Source organism: Gossypium arboreum, chromosome 4, assembly GCF_025698485.1.
Source record: "Gossypium arboreum isolate Shixiya-1 chromosome 4, ASM2569848v2, whole genome shotgun sequence".
Lineage (NCBI taxonomy): Eukaryota > Viridiplantae > Streptophyta > Magnoliopsida > Malvales > Malvaceae > Gossypium > Gossypium arboreum.
The window spans coordinates 34780445-34805068 of NC_069073.1; positions in this window are offsets into that span (position 1 = coordinate 34780445).

A 24624-nucleotide genomic window follows, 5' to 3' on the forward strand; every position below is an offset into this window, starting at 1 on the left:
AATTCTTACCTTTACATAATCCTTAACCTCTCCACTTACCTTATTATCAGACTTAATAACTTATTCCATACTCACTAGTCTTATCATTATCCTTGGGCGGGGTAGACTGCACCTAATACTTATATCAAAATTTTCCCATATCTTCATTACTTCAGTGCACTCTATATTCTTACTTTTAACTCATATCTTTGCCTCGCCACGTACTCTAGTGTACACTAGCCTTTCTATTTATCCATTGTAACTATACGGGGTTCGTCATTCATTCAGTTTTTGTCCAAAGGCGTTGCTTTCAGATGGTCATTATGAGATCCATTCTTTAGATTTCACCACGAAGGCATTCCTTTCCAAAGATAGCCATAGAGGTTTTCTTTTTAAAATCTTGCCATGAAGACATTTTTGTATAGAAATTATCACCAAGGCATTTCTTTTAGGTTATGCCACAAAAGCATCTCCTTAAAAATTACCACAAATGTATTCCTTATCAGAGATTTCTACTAAGGTATTCCTTCAATAGAGGTAACTACAAATACATCCTTTTGACAGATATAGCCACAAAGGCATCCTTTTAACAAAGGTCGCCACAAAGGCTTTCTTATAATAGAGATTGCCAAAAAGGCTTCATTATAATTGAGATCGCCAAAAAGACTTCCTTATAATTGAGATAGCTACAAAGACTTCCTTATAACAAAGATAGCCACAAATGCGTCCATTCGGAAATAGCCACAGAGGCTCACTTATATGGAAATTGGTGTTTTTAATGATAGAGACTTGCCTAAACTCACTGTGGTGAGGTTTACCCCTCATTGCTAGTACTCACCCAACCGTCCTTTACATATTCCATATGATGTCATGACCCAACCATGGTCTTACACTATATGGTCTTTAGAGTGCCATGGAATTTTCCTTTAAGAGATTTGTGTTTTTAGTCCTGACAGACCCGTTTAGACAACTATAGAAACAGACACAAACTCACTATCGGACTTCTTCATGTAGACTTATACTTGACAGACTCATTCACATCTGACTTACTCATGACAGACTCTTTCAAAACAAACTTATTCATATCATCAAAACACACAAATGCATACTTTACTCATTTAGACATATTAACCATTAACCTCAAATATCATTTCCATATTTCATACGAATCATTCATGCAAGTTCATTTGAAATACATTTCTTACAAAATTATCACCTTATGAAATCTTAACTTATTTTCACAAAAAGTTCTAATATGCGTAGTACATTTGCAAGAGTTGGCTTAGAAACTCACCTGACTTGCATTCTTAACATCTTTAAACACCAGATTCGAGCTCTTACAGAGTAGATCGACAAACCCTAATTGATAGAACATGAAAACTCATCAAGATCTGTATGCTTAACTCATTTTCTTTCACTTTGAACATCCGGAATCTCTAAATAAGATTTTACCATACTTAATTTACCCAGCTAAACTGAGCTACTTCTTAACAACTTAATATGTAAAGTTGAGTAAGGTTGTAGATCTTACGTTAACAAGGGGCATCTCAGAGCCTAGATCCATATCTTCAACTTAGTTTGAAGGATGAGAGGAGTTCTCTTACTTTCTCCTCTCCTTATAAGAAGAGATTACTTCTTAAAGAAGTGGGAAAGGTCTATCATTTCTTACCCGGGTTACTTTAATATTTTACCTTTGTCCCTATGGATATTTGAACTGTAATACCCTGAAAATCTTTACAGTAATATATTATCCTTGATATAATAAAATAAGGAAATAAAGTGATAAAAAAGGAAGTTTTGAGTTATGGCAACATTGGGAAGTAAATTATGATATCTTGATTCAGGAAAGGACTAAATTGTAAAAGTTAGAAAAGTTTTGTTGCCTAAGAGTAAATACTCAAGACTTAAAGGGTTAAAGTGTAAATATGAAAAAGTTGAAGGACCAATAGTGTAAATATTTTAAGGGTAGAATGATCTAGAAACTAAGGAAAATGGATGAATTAGGACCAAATTGAATAAGTGAAGAACTATGAGGGACTAAATTGCAATTTTACCAAATTAAATGATGACTCAAGGATGGAATTCTAAAAGATCATGAAGGGCAAAATGGTCAATTAGTAAGAGAGAGAATTCTAGAATGTAATGATTATGTTAATGATATTTTAAATTAATTAATTAGATAAATATTATTTTATTAATATTTTATGAGATATTTAATATTATTTTATTATTATTTATTTAGTATATAAGGAAAGAAAGATGAAGAATTTTCATCATCTTTCCTTTCCATGCAAACTAACGTGAGAGAAAGAGAGGAAGAAAGAAAGTTTTACTTTCTTTACAATTTGGTCCTTTACCAAAAATTCACCATTTTCACCCAAAAATCAAATGAATTTCCATAGCTACCAAGAGAAAAATGTTAAGGAGAACATGGGGAGTTAGAATATCAAGTTGGATTCAAGAAATAGAAGCTGGAGGAGAGAGAAAATCAAGTTAAAGATTGGTATCAAGAGAATAAGGTAAGTACATCAAGATTTCAATATGTTTTAAGTTTGTTATTGTTGATAAATCATGGAAATAATGTTATAGTAGAGTTTTTACATAAGGTCCTATGTTCTTGATATGTTAGTGAAGAGAAAATAAGAGAAAGTGATGAGAAATGGTGTAGAAAAAGAAAATAAGGGTGTTATAACATGGTAATTAATATCTTGCACTAAAACAGTTATGGGCAGCAGCAGTAGTCTAACTTTGAAAAATCACCATAAATTTTATAAATTGAATTAGAAGATGAAAAAAATATGGAATTAAATCTTAATGAGTCTAGTTTCTCATAGAAGAAACAGTGTAAGAAATGAATTTGTAAATTTTGATATATAATGAATTTTGTGAGACAAGGTCAGAATGAATTCGGGTTCCCCTGTTCAGACTTTGAAAAATAATAAAAAAATGAAGAAAAATAATTAGAGGCTTAAATTTATATTTATAGAATCCTGAATGAGTCTAGTTTTATTAGAAACAAACTAGAACATCATTTGAATTCTGTAAAAGGAGATAACTAATTTTTAGTGAAGAAGGGTCAGAACTGTCAGACAGCAGAACAGGGGTGACTTTAATGAATAAACTGTACTAATTGGCTAAACCAAAATTCTGAAAATTTTATGATAAGAATACATGTGAGTCTAGTTTCAGGAAAAATTAACGGATCTTAATTTCGAGTTCTGTAGCTTAATATATAAATAATTTAGTGACTATGACGCAAATGGACAGTTTTGAATGTACATATAAGTAAATAGTGAAATTATTGATAATGTTACTTGTTGTATGTTATATAAATTAAGGATGTGGAATGGAGAGGAGGAGAAGGAAAATATGTATGAATATTCATCTAGCATGGCTAATTTGCATGTTTTAGTCTCAGGACTAAATTGAATAAAAGTAAAATTTTATGGGCAATTTTGTAAAATGTCGAAATGACTAAATTGCATGAAATAGATTATTTTATTATTTAAATTACAAAAATTTAACGAAATTATCAATTTAGTTCAAGATCGGGAAAACATGTTTTAGGGATTAAATTGAAAAGTGTTGAAATTATGGAAAATTTTGATATTTTATAGAATTCATGGACTGTTATCAATATATATGAGAATAATAGTTGGAAATAAGGATTAAATTGCAAGAATTTTACTTTCCTGTCCCTAAGGATGAAATCGTCATTAATTAAAGTTTAGGGGCAAAATGGTAATTTTGCCTAGAGCATTAATTAAATGTATTAGAATATGAAATGAATGAAAATGATGATCAAATTTATTTATAAAGATCCGGACGACACAAATACGAGACTTGATCATGGAAAGAAAATATATCGAATAATGAAATAATAAACACGAGCAATCAATGAGGTAAGTTCGTGTAACTTGAATTATATTCGAAATGCTTGAGATTGTATGTTATTGATGTGAATATGATTTGAATGTTCATTGTATGAAAATTTATAAAACATTGATATATTTGATAAAATGGGAAGAAATCCGGTTGAATGAAAGGAAAATTCGATGGATTTCGAAAAGGAATTGACGGTAAAAAGATCTAGCAGGATGGGTGATCCTATCTGATATAGCCCTCCGAAGAATATGTGCAAAATGGATTTAGCCGGACGGTAATCCAATTAGGGTCTCAATTTAGCCTGGACTGTAATTCAGATCCAAGCTCATTAGAGTAATTGTCGTTGCGGATTTAGCTTCGACCGGTAATCCCGACAATACTCTATGAGTTTATATTGCGAGGATTTAGCTCGGAGTGGTAATCCCATTGCAAGGATGAGGTTCATGAGTGTGCTCTCGATATGAAATGTGTAAGACCATGGTTGAAAGATACCATGGCAACTTTGAGTGTAAGACCATGGTTGAAAGATACCATGGCAACTCGATATAAAATGTGTAAGACCATGGTTGAAAGATACCATGGCAACTCGATATGAAATGTGTAAGACCATGGTTGAAAGATACCATGGCAACGTGATATGAAATGAACAAGACCATGGTTGAAAGATACCATGGCAACATGACGAAAATGAGTAAGACCATAGTTGAAAGACACTATGGCATCATGTCAAAGATAAATAAGACCGTGGATGGGTGACGCCTAGCATCTGTTGAACAATTGATATTCGGGTAATATGTATCGATGACGAATGGTTATATGAAATAATTATAAAGATAGATAAACGAAATAAGTATAAGTACATGAAATATAATTTATGTTAAGTTTGATATAAGCTATTACCTAATAAATATACATAAAATATATGGAAATGATGGAGCATGAAATATTGATATAATGAAATGAATGATATATGCTTATGAAGAAACGGTAAGAGCATGATATGTTTCATGACATGTACATATATGATTATCTTTGATATGTTGATACAAGGAAATTATGTAATTGAGACTATTATTAAACTCAAGTGCGATATGTCGAGAAAATAGATATATCGTTGTTGAATTTATATGAGATATGTGCAAGTATACTAACAATGTTGCTGTTTGATGCTTATACAACTGTCAAACTGTTGATTGAATGGTAATATATTTATTTATATGATGCATTGAATCGGTAAGTATTTAAATTTTTTTTAGTGATCTGTAAATGGTAGTAATGCTCCGAAACCCTGTTCTGGCAGCGGATACGGGTTAGGGGTGTTACATGAACCGTGTCCCAGTCCTTACAATCCACCTGATAATTGCTTGATAGCTGTAAAGAGACGTGTATGAGAATGCATATATTTACATAACATACCTTTATGCCTTAATCCATTTTTTATCCTTAGTTATTACGTTAGAGCGTAATTGGTATATTAACTAATCACACTTGGCGTGTCATACCTTCTTGAAGACAACCCTATTATTCGAGTTTCGTTAATACCTTACTAGACTTCTTCTTTCCTAATGATTTATTCCTTTTTAAGGAAGTTTCTTATCTTAGTCCAATACTGGTTACGTGCCTACTTAACACGCCAAAGGCATTAGTGGGGCGGACAACACTTCACCCTTTTAAAGTAACACTTACTTTACTTATTAAGTTCAGAGATTGCCCAGTTACCGGACATTACCCTACTTTTAAGGAAATCTTGTTCAAACATCATGGTCTCAGACTTAGTTTAGAGGAGTAACTCACATTTCTTCTAGTCCTATTATCTTAAGAAATGAAAGAGAGAAGATATTTTCTCCTCAATCCAAGTCTTTATTGAAACTTGTTAAATGTTACATCAGTCATTGAGTGGTCTTATCCAAATCTACTATTTCCAAGGAAACTAATTGAGTACCTATATTTGGACCTTAACTATTTCAGTTCTCGTATGAGTGGTTCTTGACTATTGTTCCTTCTATCTTGACTGGCTCGAAGCCAACCTTTTGAGATACCCTACACTACTAACGTAAACTCACATCATAAAGATAGTTTCCCCTATCCATAATGGATTCGGCCCACTCTATGTGCCATCAAAGCTTTAGGTGGATTCTTCCTTACTAGACACACTTCTTGATCACTGTGTGCCAGCCTAGTGTTAGCCAACATTAAGGCATCATAGACGTGCTTAGGAAAGGTTCCTATACTTAGTCTAGTTCTAACACTATAAATATTTAAAACTTATCTCATTTTCCTTATCTACCTAAACAGTATCCAGACACTAAGGCTTTGCTGGGTGGGGTGTTACAAGGTTAGAGAGGCTTGAGGTTGAAATGGAGGGTCAAACAAATACTTTGTTTTAGTAGTGGTTGAGTAGTATGAAGCCATGGCAATAGACTTAAAGTTTCGATAACAAGTATTGATATAGTCATACGATGACCAACCCTGTGGAGGCAGTTAACTATGTATTGAAGTGTACAAGTCATATGCCAATTTCAGTTATTTTCTTAGCTACGTTTTACAGGCTGACAACATGTATGCCAAGAATGGGGTTGACACAAGTTAAGCAGATGGAGGCGAGGCACGTGTATGTAGAGGAAGTTAGAATGGCGATGAATGGAAATGTTCAGAGAGCGAGGTTGATGAATGCAGAACTGTATTCTTGAAACTTGGAAACTTTCTAGATGACAAAGTACACTGACTATCTTGTGGAGTCCCAGATAGGTTTTAAGGAGTTGATCTCTGAAACAAGCGGTGCGATTGTGGGAGGTTCAAGACCTTTTGATACTTGTGCGCGCATGTCGTTGTAGTATGTACAACCTTCAATTTGAATGCTGAATAATATATTGACAAGGTGTACATGCTAGAACGCACATTGCATATTTAGGGTAACGAGTTCCCCATTCTAGGGGATGTCTCCCCATGAGAAGTGCCTCTACCTGTATTTGAGTTGTTGCCACACTAGGGACTACGCAAGGTACCCAAAGGTCGATTAGAGATCACTAGGATTTGTGGTGACATGGACATCAGTTGAACCAAACCATTGTTGGCTATACGGAATAGTCGACCATAGTCGGAACAAGTGCCCACATCAAAACTACCATGCTGATTGATCTTCACGGTTGAGGGGAATATAAAATGATGTACTCGATGTTCTATTCTACTGCCGATATTTTTGTTGCATTTTTTGTGTTTCTTTTAGTTATTGCAGTTCTTTTATTTTTTTAAAATTGAAATTTGTAAATATATATAGAATATTTTAATTTAAGTCATTAATTGGGGTTTACAATTTTTTGGGTTCAAATCATTTCATAATAAAATTATTAAGTATTTGTATGAAAGGTTTATATTAAAATTTTGTCAAACATTTTTATCAAGTCAAACTGCTCCCAGTGACAAAAGTATTGATACCCAATGCTTGTATCGATACTAAATTCGGCTTCGATGTTTTGAAAAAAATGAAAAATAAATACTAAGTATCGATACATTCACCAAGGTATCGATACCAGGGACTAAGAATTAATACCCATAGCTATTATCGATACCAATTTTGTCTTTCGATGTTTAGGGAAAATGAAAAATAAATCCTAAGTATTGATACAATCACCAAAGTATTGATACCAGACCATAAGTATCAATACCCATAGCTGGTATCAATACCAATTTCGACTTCGATGTTTTCAAAAAATGAAAAATAAATCCTAAGTATCGATACCATCACCAATGTATCAATATCAAGCCATAACTATTGATACCCATAGTTGGTATCGATACCAATTTAGGCTTTTATGTTTTCAAAAAATGAGGAAAAATTATAGAGTTGTGAGGTTTGATGTTTTGAAAAATAAATAGAAAAAGCATGAGGTGGAAGTATAAACTTATTATAAATGTCTTGATGAAACATATACAATTTTGTAATTACAAATATTGTATAAATTAACATATTTACAAGTATCAAAATTGAAGGGAACTTGGAGTTGTTCGGGGGGTGTAACATTACAGCGGCCTTCGTCAGTGTGGGGGTTGATTGTTGCATTCTATATCCTCCTCATCCGAATTGAAATGCTCATTATCCATGGATAATCCTTGAGGTGTATTCAACACACTCGAAAAATCATATGTCGGATCAAAGGTTTGCTTGAGGGTAGAGTATTTGTAATACGGGGTGTCGAGCCAAACATATCAACCATCATCGATGATTACAGTTGTTGAAATTAGAACTGCAACCGGATATCTCTGCCTTATATGGGTAGCTTTGGGGTCCCGAGCCAAAGCTGTAAACTCACAAATCTGAATGGTAAGAAGTGCCATTCAATTATGAATGACACCTCAGAGGTTGGTGCTCAAGCTCGGGCTCTGCCATAGTTTGTGTAACATGAGACAGTTGACCTCGGTGATGCCATTGTTAACTCGATCCAGCATGTTCCATTCCTTGTTGGTGCATGTGTTTAGGGACTACCATCAGCTGCCCACCAAATAAATATGACAAACTGTTCTCCGAGTACCAATGTTGATAGTGGACTGAGGGCGTGAAATTAAATAACATGACTGCAATCGAAGTCACCTCTCCATTCGAGCACTCTACAATGTAATATCTTGTTGATGTTCGACTGTCCAATTTTTTTCTTCTTCGCCCTTTGACTGAATTTTGCACGTGCACAGAAAACTATGATTTTATAAGACAATTTTTAAAGCACAATTTTACTGCAAGTGTATAGGTTAGTTATAATATTTGTAGTGTTATAATGGAACACCAGAGTATTCTAAGGATTGAACCCAAAGGAGATGACGATTGAGTGATAAATAGCATACACGAGAGAGTCTATGTGGCTACTAATACAGTTTTATAGTATGACAAATCATATCAAACAATTTGTGCAAGAAAATTAATTATGCTAATTTAGGGACTAAATTGCAAAGAGTATGAAACTAAGAAATTAACTAAATAAATGACCAGTGGTGGTAGGTTTATTTCAATGTGGTTTAGTAATTCTCGAACAAGGGACTTAAACCGCTTAAATTACTAAGTGACTCAATTTTATCTTTCGATCTCAATTTTACCGACTTAGACGAATTACTTCCAATTAATCTCTTGATCTCACCAGTTAATTCGGGACTAATGAATGGGTGCGCAACAGGATTACCTTTCACTCTTACTTGCCTAGATATTCCCTTAAAGGCATCACTTCCTAAGTTTTTAGGTCTATTCAATTTAGTCCAAAATATTATGATTTAGTCATTGGTCCAGAAATTAGCTTACCCACATCTCCATCAACCAACCCCCTTATAGGTTTAGCTACTCATGCTGAAAATAAAAAAAAAGAGAATGAACATGGAAATGAAAAAACAACAACATTAAAGTAAAGCTTAAAAAAGATATAAAAGTTGGGACTTTTATGCAAGAAAACTTAAAAAACATGAAACTAAAAGCATTCACCAAGAAAGTCAAAAGTAATAAACATAAAAGACAAAAACTTTAATACATTTAAAGTAGAAAAAATTGAAATACATTAAACTAAAGCTAAAAATTTTATGCAACTAAGGTACAATGACTGAAAGTGCAAAGAAACCTAAGCTACAGTGATGATTAACTTAACTAACACTAATAACATCAAGAACAAGAAGTAAATGTAGAAAAATAAACTCTAAACTAAGAAAGAAGAAGAGAAAATAAAAACCTTAAAAAAATTGTAGAAAAACTAAGAGAAAACCTAAAGAAAACTAAACCTAAAATTAAGATAATGTGTGTCTCTTTCCTCCTCAGCCAATTTTGGCTATTTTAGGCTATTTTTTGATGTATTTCCCCTACATGGGTTTTAGATTATTAGTAGACTGGGTGGACAAAGACTATCCTTTTTGTCCAATTTTATCCCCTTGACAATGTCAAGGTCATGATACCTAGAAGAGGGTATCACGATACTTCGGAAGATGTCGAGCCTTGGGGTCTTATTTAAAAGGTGGATATCATGATACCCAAAGAGGATACCGCGATATCATTGAAGGGTGTCTGTAATCTTCCATACTATTGGAGGTATTGCGATTCCAAGGAGTGGATATCATGATACCCTTTCCTTTGGTGTCATTATTACTTAGTTTCAACCTCCAACACGTTCCTACACCACTGAATCACACGTTAGGCCTCCCAGTGGCACTATTGGCCAAATTGGGTCACAAAATGAGTAAAAACAAGACATTTTCACTTATTAACTGAAAATCTAAAAATAATGAAAAACTATGTAAAAGATGTTATTTTGCTCAAGAAATATGCTAAAAAAGCCTAATTTTCCAAATCAATTTATGGTATATCACCTCTATTGTTTATCCCGTAGACATTGTCGAATTTATGTAGAACGTTCGGAACATCTTGTATGTACCCAAATTTTCGCATAACTTGATCAGCATTGTACTACTCCACCTTTGAAAAGTTTAACATCGATGCATTGATGCACTACACATGTGCATGTTTGTGAACCCACGGTAGAATGACAGACACAACGTCTAGTACAGAATATAGCATCCACACTAACTGCACAATTTTTAACACGATGATAGTTACACGAGTCAAATAACATTATCGAAGTAATTTAATAATACAAATATAACTTAATTAAAAACATTATTACTTTGTCCTTGGTGTATGCCTTTATCATATGGAAGTAGACAATGAGTGTCTCCAACTTCCCAATACCTGGACACGTATACCATTTAGAAAACAAAACAAACTTGTTAGCACATATTCCAAAAAAAATAATTATTCTTAATTCATTTTTACAATTTTTTTACCTATTTACAAGTGGCTACACATGTGGTTAGCGACCCACTGATGTTAGAAATGACATCCTGTACAGAGCCCAAGACTACAGCAGTATCAGGCATCTGCATATATCTTGTGTCTCATGCTTTTTTTCTTGACAATGCGCACGATACAAAGTTGCCAAAACTGCTAAGCCGCAATTGTAGGAGCGAGCCCAATACTATTTGGCCAACAAAGGCAAGTAAATAATGTGGACTTTATTATTATTTGCGTTCGACATAAGTACCCTCCTGTCGGTTGCAATATAGACGCTTGAGCAGTGCACATCAGCTTCGACTCAGTGGCACTGCTCAATATCTTTTGGAAATTTTCTTTTAACAAGGAAATTTTCAAATTGGTAAATCTAGATTCGCCATCACCAGACGAGCGTCCAAGTAAATCGCAGCAATGGGCCAGAGGTTCGACCACTTTACTTGGGCATGTGACCACATCACCGTCAACTGAGAGCCTGAGTTGTGTTGCAAAGTCTTCTAGGCTAATGGTACACTCCCCAAACTTCAGAAGAAAAGTGTGGGTCTTTAGGCACCACCAATCAACTAAGACGAATATTAAGTCCACCCTCAAGTCAAACATTTGGATGGATGCTGTTGTTCCAAATCCGACGGCATCCAAGTATGGCATTATGCGTTTGTCCTAATGGTACCTTAGAATATGGAGTCGCGGCCTCAACACCCGATACTAATCCTGTCCATATCATATAACCGCATTTGTTAAATTAACTAAGTAAATATAAGTCAAACTGCAACTCTGTAAATATATTTGTGATTAATAAATATCAAAATATTTTATTGGATCATTAATAATCAATGTAGTTGCTTGGAGAAGAGAACTTATTGTGATATTTGCATAATTAATAAAAATTAATCACAACTTAAAAACTAAATATATTACAATCATTACAATTAAAAATTCACATACTTTAAGTTTATTAAAATTTTCCACAAAATACCAACACAATAATCTCAAAACTTCAAATAACACAAAAAAAAATCTAATATCTTTTTTTTTTCTTCTTTCTCTGTTTTATTCATATTTTCCCCATTTTTTCTTTCGGATCCTACATTTTTCTTCTCATTTTTTCTTTTTCAAATTATTTAAAGAAATTTTTTTATCAGTCACAATATACTAATAAAACAGAGAAAAGAAAAAGAAAAAAAAGGGGCATGACGCTAATTTGATCGATCGATCACGCACATTAGACCCATTGTTTTCCTTCTTTTCATTTTCTCTGTTTTATTCATGTTTTTTCTCGGGTTTTTTTCTTCCCAATCCTACATTTTTCTTCCCTCTTTTCCTTTTTCAAACTCTGTAAAGGATTTTTTTTTCTCCGAATACTACGCCGTATTTTTCTTTATCTATTTAACAATCCTACCATTCATTTTTTTCCTACACATCTCCGTTACAATTTCTTCCTTCCCGATTTTATTTTATTTTTATCTCCGTTTCAATTTTTTCACACCGTCATGCGTTCATGCTTTTTCTTCCCTCTCTCTTTCTCCTCTTTTTTTTACCGGTTTGTTTTTCTATCATTTTCTTTCTTCACTCATTCTTGATTTGTTTTATTCTTCCCGATTTTATATTGGTTTAGATACGAATTAAAATTTAAAGGTTATGAACGATAATTTGTTTTCTAGTTAACTAAAAAAATTTTCTTTTTATTTATTATACTTCTACTTACATTAATAATGGATCGAAAACTTGATTATCTCCACTATAATCTTAATTTTTATTACAATAATACTAACTACAATTGAAATAATCACATTACACAGATGCTAATGTAATTTAATAAGTATTTTCTCTTATTTCACAATCTTTTTCTTGAATTAGGTCCATCAAAAACCCCGTGATATTCAACAATCGTTCTGCTTGATATTCAACTTTGTTTGGTTTGAGTCCATCAGGTAGGAGCGAGCAAAATTCAATTCAACTCGAAAAATCAAAAAAAGTTTGAATTTTAAATTATTCGAATCGAATTAATCGAGTTAATTGAATCAACTCAATTTTTTTCGAATTTCGAGTTCGAATCGAGTTAAATTTTCAAATTTGAATAACTTAAATAATTAAAATAAACTAAATATTAAACCATTTTACATCGTTTCCCTAAAAAAAATTTACTCCCCCTAAACCCCAAAACATTTTTCCTTATTTTCCCCTAAAACTTTTACTTCCCCTCAAATTTCTACTTTCCTCAAACCCTCAAAACTTTTACTTCCCTCAAACCCCCAATTTTTTTTTTCCTTTTACTTTGCCCAAAAACTTTTACTTCCTTCTAAAACCCAAAAACTTTTTTTTTCGAATTCATATCTACTATTTATTTATTGAATTAAATTTCACATTTGTGCTATTTGTATTGTTTAATCATGCTAAATCTTTATGAATTTATGTTAAAATTGAATTATTGATGATGCCATAAAATATTTGTGTTAAAATTTTCTATTCAGTATCAATTTCACATTTTATGTTTAAAATAACTTTTATTAAAAAGCATATTTTTTTACATTTAATATATTTTTAATTTCAAAATACATGGTGACAAGAATCGAAGATAATTGAAGTAACTAAGCAAATAAAGTAGCTTGCCCATATATAAAAGATTAATAAATAAATTATGAGGGGATGAAAGTTAATAACAGATTGATTTCAATGGGTGGTAGTGGCTACAAGGACCCAAAGTCATTTTCTTTTAATTTAATTTGAACAAATATATTTCATTCAATTTGATTCAAATTCCATCTCACTCACCTTGATTAAAGAAAATTTCAAATCGAGTTAGGATGATAAAATAAGATTTGTCAACTCGATTAAGTCAAAAAATTTTCATTCAATTCGATCGAACGTCCACCCCTATCATTAGGAACGTAGTGATCCAAGGGAAGGGGTGAGTATTTGATCGAGTTGAGTAAAATTGAGTCAAAAAATTTCAAGTTAGTCGAGTTGACGAATCCTATTTTAGCAGCCGAACTCAATTTGAATTTTTTTGAATCGAGTCAAAAAATTTCGAGTCAAGTCGAGTCGAGTTAACAAATCCTATTATTTATACTCAATGTTACGTTTAAATTGACCGATTATTTAACTAGTAGATGAAGTACAAGATTATTTAACTAAATAAACAAGATAATGGTTTTACCTTTTAACTTAATGAGTAAACATTTATTAAAACGATATAGTTTTCCTTTGAAGTTAATGGTTTTGACCTTTAACTTTAGAAAAGGTAAACATTTATCAAAACGACATTGTGTTGTCTTTTCTTCTTCAGATTTTAGGATAACTCGAATTGTGTATTTCATATTCGAGTTATGAAATGACAGAAAAATGTGCAAGTGTACACAATCGCATCAAGTAATAAAGTGACAAGTAAATGTCGAGTTATCGTACCCACAGGGACTGTAAAAAGAATTATTTATGAAATTAATTGTAAAACACTTTGGTGAAGTAAAAATAATTTGGTTTTAGAAAATGGAAAAAAAAACTATTTAAAAACTTAAGTAAATGATTTAAATAAAACAAAAGAGTTCTAGTGCACGTTTTCAAATAAGATTTAATCAATGTAACATACTTATGTTGGATTAATTATATTTCTTGAACTCAGAATTACTAAACTCATGTTTACACTGTTACGAATAAATTTACAGCAACCCGGTAATTCGCTAACTTATGAACAAATTTACATACCAAAAATCCATTCATCTCTTGACAAATCCTTATGTTAATTCAACCGACTAAACAGATTCTAGCAAGCAAACATGCTATTGCACATACATACTCATTAAATTGAAACAATCTCTTGCATATCCCTATGTCAATTCAAACGATTAACTAAATCTAATAAGCATATAAAAGACTTTGTGAAGTAACAAGATATCTCTACCTTGGAACAATTTAATCACAATAATCTTGCAAGTTATGCAAGGCAATAATAGCACCAGATATATTGCTAATTTAACCTTCAGCTACCTTAGAAGAATAAACATGCACTGATTAAGTATTGTGTCAACTAATTACAATTTCAATCCGTTTAAATAATTAATTCATTAGTTACCTCACAATCGTAATGCAAGAATAACTTAGGCATGATTTTACTTAATTAAGCATCTTACCGAGGCTTATAACAGCATAAACAACATTTTAACAATTCAAGTAGGCAGAATATAATCAACCCAACACAAACATAATTTAAGCTGAATTGATTAAAATAACCATTTCAATAGCATAAATATTCATAAACATGTTTGTCAAAACAACAACAAAAATTAAAGAGTTAGGGAACAAGAGGCAAATCCGGTGTTTCTCCGTGGCTTGACTAGTTGCTCCGTTCTTCGTTCTTCGTTGGCCTTGGCTATCAAGGTGGCTTATGAACACCTAATTGCTGCTCCAAAATGGCTGAGATAAGCCTCTTTCCCAAGAGAAGAAATTGACACTTGAACAAGAGGGAATGAAATGGAAAAAATGAGAGAAAAGTAAGAGAGGGAATGAGAGAATGATGTGAAGTGAGGGATGCTTTGAATGATCAGAAAGGGGTGGCTTTTATAGCTTATTGTGGCTGCTTAAAGTAGAAAATTCCAGCAGCCAAAGAGCCCTCCCTTGGCCGGCCACACACATGGCAAAGTTGAGAGTTCCAACTTTGCTTTTTTAAGCTTGGGGCAAATCTTCAAAGCCATAATTTAAGGTGGGGTTTGAATGCAATTTAGAAGTCTTTTGAGGGCATTTTTGCAAGCATATTTAATCAGCTAAAATGCTGATTTCAGTCAGCATATGGACGGTTCTGGGCTGCCCATTTAGTGGCTGGTTTGGTTCACTCAATCTGGCTCGACCAGTGCGGTTCAATTGGACCCTTTCTCCATAATTAATTAAAAATAATTTATTTAACCCAAATTAAATGGGGAATAAATTAAAATTAATTAAATTATGAATTAATACACATTTCTGGACCGTCTTAGGCTAGAAATTAAAGTGCCTCGATACTTCAAATTCTTCTCGGTTTTGTGCTTTCAGCAGTGTCAGCCGAGCCAATTTTCACCATTTGCGCGAATCTGTCAAAAATAGTCAAAATTAGTCAAAGTTAAGTATAAAATTAAATAAATTCACCATGTTCATATTTTTAACATGACTTAATTACTTTATAATATTTAATTACTTTTTGACAAGAATTTAACTGGATTTGCATGAATTTAAGAAAAATTGGGTATGAAAAAGTATATAAATTTTTGTGTTTCCAAGTTAAATCGAAAAAATTAATTTTTTACTCGAGTTGATCCAAATAACTTGATTAACTCAAATAAATCGAACTATTTAATTCAAAATTTGAACTTTTTTATTGAATTTTTCAAATCGAATCAGATTTTGCTCACCCCTAACCAAGGGTGCTTTTAGCGAGACAAGGTTCGATCGGCCTTCATCTAAGCATTGATCTACTGTAATTTAGTGTAGCAGCTTAAACTAGGTTTCGCACATTAGGAGCTTAAATATAAGCATTTTCATTATGTTTTAGTTAAGTTTTTATAGTTTAGTTTAAATTTAATATAAAGTGTATTTTGAGTCTTTTATTGACCTAAGGGACCGAATGAGGCCTAAAAGTGAGCTAATGTACTTAGTGAGTGTGCAAGAGACCATTTGAGGGCATACAAACTCAGTACTGGTCATTGTGTTGCAACACGGGAAGTTTGATGTTGTAACATAGAGAGCAAAATGCAAGAATCTCGAGATTTCCTTTGGTGTCGCAATATAGCCATTGGATGTCACGACACACCCCTTGAAGCTACCCTGAACCTGAGCATACTGCCTTCAATGTCACGACACATGCACTAGGGTGTCGCAACATAGATCTTGTACAGCAAACACTTACGAGCTAGAGGTGTTTTGGCCTACACAATAAAAAGTTAAATACAAGAGCATCAGTTGACCTAGGGTTGAGGATGACGACAACCCTAACTTTATAAATAGACTCTTAAATACTTGTTAAAGGACAACTTTTGATATTCTAAGTTTTTTTTGTAATTTAGTTTTCAGTTTTTTTTCTTTCTCTTAGGGTTTAAATTTTATGTTTAGTTCCTTTCATTCGTGTTCTTTGGAGGACTTGATTTGTAGATGCAATCAAACTACAAGTGGAAGACATAAGGTGCAACTCGAGACTAATGAATGCTATTGTATCGCTTTTAATTCAAGATGGCTTGGGAAAAAGATATTCAAAGTCTATGCATAGGGAAAGGGGTAGAGTATCAATGCAAAGTAACTACAGTGAGAAAGTGGAAGAGGTGTGGACTAGAAGCAATACAATTTACTAAAGCCACTGATATCAACAATGATGTGGGGAGGAAGGTTATTTTAGGTAGTTCACAGAAACGGGCCTGGGAAGAAACTCAGATAGGCCCAATTATTATTGATGAAAGCTTTAATGAGGCTAAGCTAGAACAAAATATTCGTGAGACCTACCTAGGACATTGGAGCCCCTCTTAAAAAAGGAGAATAAATGTAGAATACATTACATTGAGCCTAAGTCAGATTTATTCTAGATCTATTTATGAAATTATTCACTTTTAATATTCATAGTATGATTTATCTAAATCTTGAATAAATGGAAGACCATGAGTTTATATGAAAACCAGAGCTCTCATGATAGTGGGTTGTAGGTTGATACATTGGGTATATGATTTGCGCACGGCTTGACATCACTTACAATAATAGAACCCATAGCTCAAAAATAGAGCAAATGGTATCTTCTCATTGGTGTTGTATTGATAGTGAAAATGAAATGTGGTCACGAGTAATTCTTCCAGGATGAATGACTATCAATATGGTTAGTAAGTAATGATAATTTTCATCATGGAAGATACAATGATGACCATGTGATAAAATGGATCGTATGAGGAGAATGAGTTTAACATAAATGGGTCAATGCCTATGAAGGTAAAATCTATATGGTAAGGTCGTTGGACAAAAGCTTAAATACTTATAACTTTCATAATGGTATATAATAGGGAGATCAGTCATGACATTTTAGTGGAATGATTTCATGACTAAATAATTTTTTATTAATATATGAAGAGTTAGAGCTTAATTAAAAATTATTTAAGCCCTACCCTTTTGTGTTCAATCGGTCCCGCTACTAGCTTAACACAACTTTGTATAGACTGTATGAATGAATAGATGAAAATGATGGTGAGAAATAGTTTGCTTTACTATCCACAACAAATACATTTTCTCGAGATGACAAAGATAACTTAGAAATTGATTTAATTTCTTTGAGATATTATTTAATTGCATGAAATTAAATAATTGAGTCCAAAGTAAAAATTAAATTAATTAGTCATTGTAGTTATATTTTAATTGGACAATTAAATTAATTTACGCATAAATTTTAATACAAGAAAGTATCATGATTTTAACAAAATTAAAATTGAGTTGTGTAAATTATTTAATTGAATTAATTAATAATAAATTATTTTAAAATAGGAAAAAATTATTGGGTTGGATGATTATATGAGCTTGGTTTTAATTTAAATTAAAGACTAAACCGCACACATAATTAGACTAAATACATGAAAAGCTTGAGGAGCCCACTAAGGTGCAAGAGCCATAACACATAAATTTACATGTAACATTAAGGGGAAACTCTGTTGAATTTTAGCGAACATTTATTTGATTTAATTTTTCTTGAACTCAAATAAATTCAATTTTTCTTAAGTTTTTCTTGTTCTAAATTTATGAGATTATAATTGCATTATTCTTAACAATTATAATTTAAATTTGGAGGCGTGAATTTCAATTTTGGCTACCCCTCAGAGAAAGTCAAGTTCTCTCTCTTCGGACGTCTTTATTTCTTGTTCGATGTTCGATTCTTTAAGTTGGAGCTCACTCTCTAAGTATTTAAAAATTTAAGAGTAACAGAGAAGATCATTCATGTAACAACCTGTTTTCCGTAGTACCGAAAATGGTAGTTTTGGAATCCCGTTTTCCGATGATTAAGCCAGTAAATATTATTTATTAATATTTACGAGTCTATTATAACATTACATTAGATTTCGATTTGGTAATTTGGTTGGTTGAATGCTTAATTAGGGTATAAGGACTAAATCATAAAAAATCATAAAAGTTAAATATTATTTAATTTTATTAGCTATAAGGTTTAAATAGGAATGGTTCAGGGGTTTAAATGGTATTAAACTATTTTCTTTAGTTTTTGGACGGTGATGAAATTATTAAATTATAAATTAAAAATATATGTTAACAATATAATATAAAAATGAAACAAAAACACCATCATCTTTTCATTTGGTCTTTCACCATAAAAAACACTAAGTTAAAGAAGGAAAAGCCATTGTTGAGCTTCAAGAAGCACTTGACCATTGCAAGGTATGAAATTCAAGCTCGATTTTCGTAAATTTTATGTTTTTGAGATCGTTGTAACTCGATTTAGTTAAATCGTACCTCTGTTTTCAAAACTGTTATAAATTTGAAAATTTACCATTGTTGTGTTGGAAGCTTTTTAGATGTTAATTGATAAGGTTTGAAGCTTTGTTATGGAATTGTGTTATTTTTTGAGTTTAGGGACTAAAATGAAAATATGATGAAACTAGCATGAATTTTCAATAAATATAGGTACTTGAGAGTTGTTAAAGTACAAGATTGTAATCGGATTGAAATTTGGGGTTTAAATGTGGAAGTTATAAAGGTTTTGTTTTTAAAGATTAAATTGAATAAAATGTAAAAGTTTAGGAAAGTACTGTAAAATGTTAAATAAAGAGTCATATGCATATATTTATACTTTATAAGTACTTTAAGTTGATAATTGAATTAAACTATTATATAGATTAAGAAACGGATCAACTGGTAGATAAACATTGAAAAAGAAAAAATGCTTAATAGTCTTTGGTGTTGTGTTTGCTATCATTTTTTATTAAGTAAGTTCGTGTAATGCTTAAGCTGATTATGAATTGCCTTTGTGATTTCAAATATTGGATGGACTATACTGTGAAGTATAACATAATTGATATTTATGATTGAAAAAGGAAATGCATACAGTTGGTTTCATGTGTATATGTTGATGTTCAAAGGCATACAGTTGGTTTCATGTGTACATGTTGATGTTCAAAGGAATGGTAGGTATGGATATGAATTGAGGCTCATATGAACTTAGTGAACAACTAGGATACTAATTGCATATCATTAGGGTATATAAGGTATAGGGTGCTGGTCTTGGATGTTTTACCGATGGCTAAGGTCCAACATGTGTTACGGATCCTTCACAGCTCGTGTGAACAGCATCAAGTACAGTTATCATCCCGACCCACAGATTTTCTGAACAGACCAATATTCACAGCTCGTGTGAGCACTATATTCACAACTCGTGTGAGTAACTTTATCTCGAGTATCTGTGGTTATTTCACTATAGTTCACAAACATTGCTATGTATTAGATTAAGTGGTTTTGTATTTCTTTCAACAGTTTGAAATGAAGACCTTGTTAATTTAGCCTCAACACAAGTTTCACATTTATGTTTATAATTAATGTGAAATGAAGAAATGTGCTCTAAAGTAATAAATCTAAGTAAAGTATCATAATTAACATGTCTAAGCCTACTATGCCATAAATTAAATGACTCATGCATATGAACAAAAGAAGAAGCAACATTCTTATTCATTATCTTTTCTTTTACAGAGATTGCATTAAGTTTCCATATGTCATTTAATACGTATCCCTTTCCCACAAACATTCCCCCTTTAGACAAAACTACCTTTTGGGATTCAAACACCATCCTAAAGCCATGTACACTGAGGAGTGTCCCAAAAATAAGTTTCTTGCGTATGTCAGACACATACAACACATTTTGAAGCTTGATTTCTTTGCCAGAAGTCATCTTCAAGACCACAATACCCTTCCCATTGATCTTAGAAGTTGCAACATTGCCCATATAGAGCTTCTCCTCTTTGTCACAAGGCACCAATTAAGAAAATGGGTCTTTGTTGTAGCAGATTTTATGTGTGACACCAGTATCAAGCCACCATTCTCTTAGATTTGAGTCAACCATGTTGACTTCAGAAATCACAACACATAAATCCATATTAGACACTTTCTTGGAAATTTCTTCCACGGTATTGGCCTTATTATTTTTGTCTTTCTTTAGAAGCCTACAATCAGGTGACTTGTGCCCCATCTTGTTACGATTGAAGCATTTCCCTTGAGAATTTTTGCTTCTTGGAAATGCCACTTTTTGGTCCCAATTTAAACCCATTTTAATGTTGTTTTCCCTTCTTGAAGTCTTTTTTTACTTCTACCACATTTGCCTTAGCACCATTGACATTTACTTTGTTAAGGTTTTTACTAGCACCTCTATTGTATTCTTCAATCCGAAGTCTGACAATTAAGTCTTCCATTGACATTTTATTTCTTTTGTGCTTTAGGTAGTTCTTGAAGTCATTCTAAGTAGGGGGAGGCTTCTCAATAATGGCTGCCACCTGGAAGGATTCACTTATGACCATCCCTTTAGTAGGAATTTTATGAATGATTAGTTGAAGTTCCTGCACTTGATTCACAACTAGTTTAGAATCATCGATTACAAAATTTACGAAATTAGCAACTAAAAACTTTTTAGCTCCAACATTTTTAGTTTTGTATTTATGGTCCAGTGACGTCCATAATTCCTTAGCTATCTTCTTGACACTGTACACTTCATAAAATGCATCGAACAACCCATTTAGGATATAATTTCGGCACATGAAATCAAAATGCTCCCAAGCTTTAACAACAGTGAAGGCGTTAACATTATCTACCTCACCGCTTTAATAGTAAGAAGGTCATCCTTCAAAATTTTGGCCAAGTTCAACATGGTCAAATAGAACAACATCTTCTATTTCCATGTCTTGAAATTCTGTTTAGAGAATTTCGTAGGCTTCTCGTTGTGGTTTACAGCCACAAAAAATATTGAGTTTTGATTCGAAGCCTAAATTGAAACCAACGCTCCAGATTGTGTATTGGTGGAAGTTTCCATTTTTTTTTGGTTAAGATTTCAAAAAAGGAACCAAAATTAATAAACAAAAAATTTAATTTCCAGTTTATACTGCCCTTTGATTCCGTTAAACGATAGAATTTAAAATTCTGAAACAAAAATCAATAACCAATTTCTGGTAACAACATAAATCAAATAAATTTTGTTAACAAAATCGAATAAATTCTATTGAGTAGCAGGAAAAGAATCCTGAAACATAATTATTCAATTGATTTCTGTTTGAAACAAAAAAATTGAACAAATCCTTTTAAACAACAAGAATAACATCCTGAAACAAAATTGTTCAATTGATTTTCTGTTTGAAACAAAAATCAAACAAATCCTATCAAACAGTAGGAATAAATCTTGAAACAAGATTGTTCAATTGAATTTTTGTTTGAAACATAATACAATCTCTCAGTGGTGTCCTATACGTCTCGAATTAGAAAGATTTAAAGGATTTGTCTTAAGATTGTTGTACACACGTTAGTAAAATAGGCATTAATGTAAACTATAGATTTAAATCACAAGATTGAACAAAAACAATATAAATATACATATATTTATATAACCAGAAAAGAAGAAAAATAAAGACTGAATTGAAATATTATACTCGTAGGTAGGCAACAAAACTGGATTGGAGGATTCGGTTAAGAACAGCCTATGCATGGTATGTTTTTAAGCTTTGTTTTTAATGATTTTTTGTTTTTAGGATCATTGTAGCTTAATGTAGCTAGCCCAAGGATTAAATTGCAAAAATTTTAAGGGTTTAAGGTTTTTCCATGAATATGCTTATATGGCTTTTGATGTTTGATGGAAGATTATAAGTCCTTGTTGTTAAATAAACAAGTTTTATAAAGGGATTTTTGATGAAATTGTCATTTAGGGACTTATTTATAAAAGTAGTAAATTTCCATGGTAAAATTGTGAAATGTTGATTTGTATGGGTTGGTGTAGGTCCCTAGTGAATTCAGCTAGCATGAAATGTGGATGAAATTGCTTAAATTTCAATTACGGGCTTAAGGACTAAATTGTAAAGAAGTTAAAATATTAGGAGCAAAATTGTACTTTTTGCAAAAATATGAATTTTGGACTAAATTGAATAGTATCAGTATTAAATGGATTGAATTTGCCTATTTATATTAACTTAGACCTCGTACGGATTTAGATCGAGGAAAAGCTAAAGCCTCGGATTAGCTGATATCGTTTCTACGTCTTTGTCATCGAGGTAAGTTCGTATGATTAAATAATGTTTTAATGTTATATAGATATCTATATTCATGTATTGTTTGCCATGACATTAAATGGTGGAAATCCAACGATGTTACAACAATTATCGAGTCCCGTTTGAACTTTAGGAATACGTAGGATACAAATGAAATGTTATTAGGGTTACCATGTTTCAGGTGTTGGTCTTGAATGTCCTATTGATGTCTGAGGTCCTGCATTTGTTGCAAATACTTTACAACTTGTGTGAGCATCAGTGTGTAGTTTACATTCTGACCTACAACTTGTGTGAGCAGACCCATTTCACAGATCATGTGAGCAACGATGTAAAGGAAAATGATAGGTTACGATTATATGCTTAGCAAACTTCATGTGAGCTTTCCGCATATTCTATGTTATTCTAAATGGTTTAACGGGCATGAAAAGGAAAGGAACGATAAGTGTTCAAATGAACTTTGACATGAATCTCTGGAAATGATTAAAAAGGAAACGTTCAATGAAAGTATACCTATGTTCATGAAAATGATGATCTCAAATGAATTTGTTCATGTATAATGACTTACCTCATGTTAATTCAAGTGAATTATGAGTTGATGCACTAATATGTGTTGTTGATGATGCTTAGGCTTGTGCCAAGCTTATGGTTGGATTGTATCATGCTTAATTTTATTGTTATGCATTAAAATGTTAAGTTATGTTCATGATTTATGAACTTACTAAGCATTATATGCTTATGTAGTTTTCTTTCCTATGTTTTATAGATAATCGAAAGCTCGATTAGTTTGGAAGTTTATCGGAGATCTATCACACTAACCAACGATTATATCGGTAGTTATTGATAATTTGACCAAGGCTATAATGGCATGTAAAGGTGGACGTGTGTTTGAATATTAGTTGATAAGTTTGACATGTATATGTTATTTTGGTTGATGTACTTTTGGTACTTTTGATGCCTTGTTGGTATGTGTTAATATGGCTAAGACATGATGCATGTTTGAGTGACCAAATGGTATGCTTATAAGAAAGTTCTAATGATCATGACTATGGTATGTTTGGAAGTGGTATTGATTTACATAAGTATGGTTGAAATATGGTAAGTGTACATGTTTAGGTATGTTTGATTAATTGTAATTGAGGTGCTTTATATGTCATATTGGTTGTATATTAATGGTCTATTGAATTGGTCATTTTATGCATGTTTTGGTAAGATTTTGGTGCTTTGAATTTTGGCACAAACGGTGTTTAGGTACAAGTTTGAAATGGTGATAGAAATGGCTTGATTTTGGCCAATTTCATGTCCACATGGCATGTGTGTGACACACGGCCATGCAACACGGCTGTGTGTCCCCTATAGGTTTTAAGATTTGCAAATCAAGGTGTTACACGGCCTAGCACACGGCCTAGAACACAGGCATGTGAGGCCATTCCGAGAGTTACATGGCCTAACACGTGGCCTGTGGCTTGGCCGTGTGACCCCACTTCGAAAGTTGCTTGGGCACGGACACAGGCTCGAACACGATCGTATGTTCATATTTCGAATGTTACATGGCCTGAGACATGAGCGTCTGTCTCAGCTGTGTGAGCCATGCAGTTCAAATTTTCTAATTTTTTTTCCTGAACTTTTTGAATGATTCCAATTTAGTCTCAAATTGTTTCTAAAGTGTTTGTAGGCCCTCGACGAGTCGATTAAGGGACGATATGCATGTAGATG